Consider the following 5,965-nt stretch of genomic DNA (forward strand, 5'->3'; position numbering starts at 1 on the left):
CATTCAAGTCCTAGACCTGGCGGCTTGCTTTCTCACCTCTTCCCCACTGTCCCTTTCTGGTAAAATTTAAATGGATGAATAAATAAATAAAATTAAATAAAAAATAATTATTTTTAAAAAAAGAATGCTGGGAATATCAAAGTGAGAGCTTTAAAAGAAAAAAAAAAAAACCCAAAGCCTAACAAAACACTTATTTAACAGTAACAATGGGATGTCTTTTATAAATATTTACCTACAAAGTGAGATTTTGTTTAATGGTAGAATCCTACCTGATAAGTAATGTTGATTTAATGTCTTCTTGATTTTTAAGAATTTGCACATTTGACAATTCATGGTTTTGCAGTATGTGGAAAATATTTAAATTGTTATAAATTGTGCTTTTCTGAATAGAAAGCCCAAAACAAAAAGGGCTAAGAGATTCCTTGACAAGAGAGAACCGAAACTCAGTGAAAATATTAAAAATGCCATGCTTATTAAAGGTGGAAATGCAAATTCAACAGTGACATAAGTACTTAAAGATTTGTATGCACTGAAGAAACCGTATGGTGTTATGTATGAAAAGAAAAATGTTACAAGACCACTTGAGGATCAGACATCACTGGAATTCTTTTCAAAGAAGTCAGACTGTTCTTTATTCATGTTTGGCTGCCATAATAAAAAGCGGCCAAATAATCTGGTAATAGGTCATATGTATGACTGTCATGTACTGGATATGATTGAATTAGGCATTGAGAAGTTTGTATCTCGAAAAGATATTAAGAATATAAAATGTTCTGAAGGAACAAAACCCATGCTAATATTCGCTGGTAAAGATTTTGATGCAACAGAGGACTACAGAAGACTAAAAGGCCTCCCTATGGATTTCTTTAGGGGCCCCAGAGTATCAAATATATGCCTGGCTGGATTAGAGTATGTTCTGCACTTCACTGCATGAAATGGGAAGATTTACCTGCGAAGTTATAAGTTGCTATTAAAGAAATCTTGTTGCAGAATGCCATGGATTGAGTTTGAAGAGATGGGACCGTCGCTTGACCTGGTTCTCAGGAGGACACACCTGGCATCAGATGACCTCTATAAGTTATCTATGAAAATGCCAAAAGCTCTCAAGCCAAAGAAGAAGACTATGTCTCATGACAGTTTTGGTACAACTTATGGAAGGATTCATATGCAGAAGCAAGACCTGAGCAAGCTGCAAACCAGAAAGATGAAGGGGTTGAAGAAACGGCCTGCAGAAGGAATACCAGAAAACCAGGGGAAAAGATCAAAGAGAATTTTTTAAAAATTGATAGAACTTAGCTGACAACTACAGTTTTATTGTTTTCTATTTACTTAAGACAACATCAAGCTTTAGTCCAGAGTTTTATAAGATTTTATTTTATATATTTTAAAAAATGTAATGTACTATATGTTACTATGAACAATAAAGTCCAGTATTAAGTTTAAGATAAGCCTCTTACTTGAAAAATTAAAAAAAAAAAAAAAGGATGGCAGTAAGCCAAAGTAACCATTTTCCTGGAGAGCCCTGACAAGGGGAATGTCTTAGTTGCTTGTGTCCCTCAGGTGAGAAAATCAGGAAATAAAACCAACATGCTTGAAATAGAATTAGAAATTCATTGCTTACAGATCCAAGAGAGGTTAGAGGTGTCGATGGGGCCCACATGAAGGCCAAAAATGACAGAAAGCTCAACCAGCAGGTGGAGACAGAGAGAGAGGGGGAATCTGGGGATGTGCCTTTAAGACTGATGGGCATTATCCAGACTTTTCTACAGGGGTTTGTGTATTGATTAGTTTAAAGAAAACACATATGAGGGCCAGCCAGTGGCCTGCTGGTTAAGGCAGTTGGATCCCACATGGCCGACTGTGCAGATAAAGTTCTGGACCCAGCAGCTTGAACAACACGCCAGATGCGTGTGCATGTGTCCTCAAAATCCCAAAAGAAGGGAGGGATGGAGCAGAAGATACTTTGTCATGACCATGGCTGGGGGGGTGGTTTGCTCTCTCATGGTTCCTCTTTCTTTCTGTCTGTTTCTTCAGTGCGTGCATGTGTCCTCTGGCAAATTAAAAAGAAAAGGAAAAGAACGTATGAACAGGGAAATGAATTAATCATAATTCCAGTATTCACATTGGGGTTTATTTTCCCTCCTTTATGAAAGGGAGAGAGCTAGAAAGAGAGAGAAAGCAAGTCAGAGATAGGCATTTTTGCCAGATTGTTACTGCGTTGTGATTCTTCTGCCCCACTTTCCCAACCAGCTAACATCATAGCCATGCACAACCATACCTGGCATGTTCAGCTTGGCCAAGGAACCAAACTTGGATCTCCCATGTGGCGTCCAGGATCCCAAGTGGTGGTGATATCTGTGTGCCACCATGGCTGGACCTGACCATTAGATTTTATTATGGTTAGCAGCTGTAGAGTGTTGGGTATGAGATCATTGTGACAAACAATTTGGCTGCATTAACATACAGCCACATGGGGAGGGGACGCTTTGAGTAGGCCTAAAGTGACAACTGTGTTTCAAACAACTATGTCAGATCTGAAATTAGATGGCAAGGTAGCAACTATGTTAAAAAAATTTATGACTCCTATTTATTTATGCCTTTATTTATACTTTTTATTATTCTTTTAAGACAGGGTCTCACTGTGTCACCATCCCCCTGTCTCAGCCTTCTGAATTGCTGATTTTACAGGCACATGCTCCCATGTCTGGCCTTTACGCCAAACTTTACCTCTCATATGGCCCCAGCCTGTGGTTCACAGTGGGTTGGCAGTGTGCCCCACTGCAACCAGACACAGCCAACGCTGAGAGACATTGCCCCCTGAGGGTGGGTGATTTCTCACTTTCTGTCTCTCAGTCTCTGTCTTTCTGGAGAGTGCACACACCCTATAGCAAAAATCTGTCCAAAAAAGAAAAAAAAAAAATCTTCCTAGCCTGTCTTTTACAGAGTGTATAATATGAAGTAGTTAATGATGAACACAACACACTGGTGAAATAACACTGTCCTCCTTTGTTACCACATCTATCACTAGTACTCTTAATATCATGCCTTATACATATTTCTTTTTCTTAGTTGCCAAAGGATGTGTGCATTTGCCAGAGAGAGAGAGAGAGAGACAGACCCAAGTGGGGTATGGTCATGTCACAATCACTTTCCTCCGTCACCCTACCTCATCATGATTTGGAGCATGCACACACATGCCCAGCATGTTTTTCAAGCTGCCAGGGCTGGTATTCAAGTCACACAGTGGCCACCTGGGATCTGGCTCCCTACACAGCACTTAACATCTACATTATGGGGCCAGCCCAATACATGTCTCCTTAGAGTACATGACATATGACATAGATACATGAACAGTGTTTCACTGAATTACCATTTTGCTGATTCATCCTTGCAACTGTCACCTTTAGAACCTTGTATTCATATGTAAGTATGTTGTGAGAAGAAGAGTGAGAGACAGACAAGCACCTTCAATGGAGTCTCATGGTATGATCTCCACCTCTTATCATCTCCAGCCTTTCCAGCTTGCCAGGATCACAGGAGCATGTGCCCCTTACATGTACCGTTTGACCAGTCAACCAGACCTACTGTCTTCTGTAGAGATCCAGCATCGCCAAGCACTCTGTTACTCATGCACCACCAAGCAGGTGCTCTTTATTAATTATTTAGATAGGGTCTTGTCCCTGACTTCTTTGCTTAGCCTCCCAGCTGGAACCATAGGCAGGCATGACCATGTTTAGCTCTCTTTTAGACAGGGTCTCACTATACTGCCCAGGTCAACCTTGAGCTCCCTCTGACCTCTTCTCCCTGAGTTGCTGGAATTACAGGCATGTGTCACAGTGCCCAGCCTTAAGGTTGGACCAGGAACCTACCAAGGCTTCCCAAGTGGTTCCTTTCCATGGAGCACAGCAACTTAGCAGTGGGTGTCTCTGTGACTGGACCTACATGTGCCATTAGAGTGTGTACAGTGTGCAGCACAGAATAGTGAATACAGTGTCTCACTGGAAGAACACACCACATTTTTTAAAAAAGGTATTTCTTTCATACATGTGTGTGTGTCTTACATGTATGTGTGAGAGAGAGAGAGAGAGACCTCCCCATCCCCCCAGACTTCTCATACACCCACGATCATGGGCACATACAGGTGTATGTGTATGCCTCTCTGCTTGCCTAGATCAGGGTAGACCTATAGAGGAAGGGGTTTCTGAGACTTGGGACAGACACATCTGGGTTCAGATTCTGCCTCCAAAGCCCCCTTTCTGTTCCACACCTCAGTTTTATCATTTATAAAATGGGACCATCATAGACATGAATGCTAAATAAGGCTAAAAAGGAATGGCATGGGGCAGAGGTGGCTGATACTGGGTGCATGTGTCAACCAGGATCCCATGAACTGAACTGAACCCATGACCTTCTACATGAATATGTGGCTGGACAAAGTGGACCTATGCCCAGGTCCAGACACCCAAAGCAGGTCTGACCCTTTACTGCTCCAAAAGGCATAACTGTTGGTAAGAGGAGAAAGGAAAATTTATTACACTCTGCCCACATTGGGAAGAATTGGATGAATGTCTTCAACTGTTCAATCAGTTTACATATGATTTTATAGGGAAAAGGAGATGCTATAAGGCTAGTAGTTCTGTCTATAAAAGCATAGTCAGGGTAATTTTTAGCCAGTGTGGGGGAGATCAGGCAGTCTTTAAGACAAGAGTTTGGGTTCCCTGGAAGAGAATGTTCCTCATTTTCAAGGTCCAGGTTGACAGTTCATCACCTTGGAGTTCCTAAGGAGAGAGCTCTAAGAGAATATCACACTGAGAGAAAAGCTATTTCAGTTAAGATGGAGTCAGGTTGGCTGAAGCAGACCTGTCTCACAGATCCATTCTCCTGTTACCATGTTATGGAGGTGCCACTGAGCCATTCCCAGAATACTCATTCTTTCAGGCAACTAGGTATCTTAAAAACATCTTTCATACTCATGTCTCTGAAAAAAATATATATAATGTACAGCACAGACCAGCAAACAGATTTCTCAGCCTCCAGAATTGTGAGCTAAATAAACTGTTCTTCATAAATTACCCAGTCTGTAGTATCCTGTTGTAGCAATACCCTCTGACTGCTGAGGGCAGAGGTCAATCTGTGTCTTCAGAATAGGACACAGAAAAATTCTCTGGAGGCACCTCTGACAATTGGGCCCCAAAGGGACTGTGGTGGCCAGACCAGTGGTGGTCTACCTGTTGCCAGTGATGGCTTGGGTACTCACCATGGTGAGGTGCACCCATGCAGATTGGTCACTCCTGGGAGAGCAGGCTGAACAGATGCAGTGCTGAGACCCAACCTATGACCACAGTGGCAGCTCTGCTGGAATAAACTTGGCAATGACTTGCAGACGACCCCTGTGCTCACCTAGGTCAGAGAATACCTATGGAGGAAAGACTGTCTGAGACTTGGGGCAGACACGTCTGGGATCAAATTCTGCCTCTAAAGCCCCTTTCTGCTTTGCACCTTACCTTTCTCTTTTGTACAATGAGGCTGTCATAGTAGACATGAATGCTAAATGAGGCCAAAAAGGAATGGCATATGGCAGAGGTGCCTGACACTGGTTGCATTCTTGGCAAGTGGCAACAACTCTTCTTGCTTCTTATTCTTGTGAAGTTTCTGGGCCATGGAGGGGTAAGGCAGATTTAGAACAGTGGGGAGTGGGATCAGCAGTTAGTATAATGGCTATGTTGTTGGACTTCCATGTAGCTGATCACGGTTCAAGTCCCAGAACCGGTGGCTTAACCTTACACCGGCCATGTGTGCATGTGTGTCAAAGACCCTGAGAGGAGAATGGAGGAGAAGGGAGTGTGGCGTGGCCACCTCCTCTGGGAGGGGTGATTTCTCACTTTCTGTCTCTCTGTTTCTCTCTGTCTACCTGGCAAGCACACACGTCCTATAGCAAAAAACTCTCCAAAAAAAAAAAAAAAAA

At 42.5% G+C, this 5,965-nt stretch overlaps 1 pseudogene; it reads left to right on the forward strand.

The window, feature by feature from the left end:
• The first annotated feature begins 336 nt into the window (after positions 1 to 336).
• On the forward strand, positions 337 to 1,279 carry LOC102475229 (ribosome production factor 2 homolog pseudogene; annotated as a pseudogene).
• The last annotated feature ends 4,686 nt before the right edge of the window (positions 1,280 to 5,965 follow it).

The sequence above is a fragment of the Tupaia chinensis genome, unplaced genomic scaffold, assembly GCF_000334495.1.
Source record: "Tupaia chinensis unplaced genomic scaffold, TupChi_1.0 Scaffold144607_1, whole genome shotgun sequence".
NCBI classification, from domain to species: domain Eukaryota; kingdom Metazoa; phylum Chordata; class Mammalia; order Scandentia; family Tupaiidae; genus Tupaia; species Tupaia belangeri.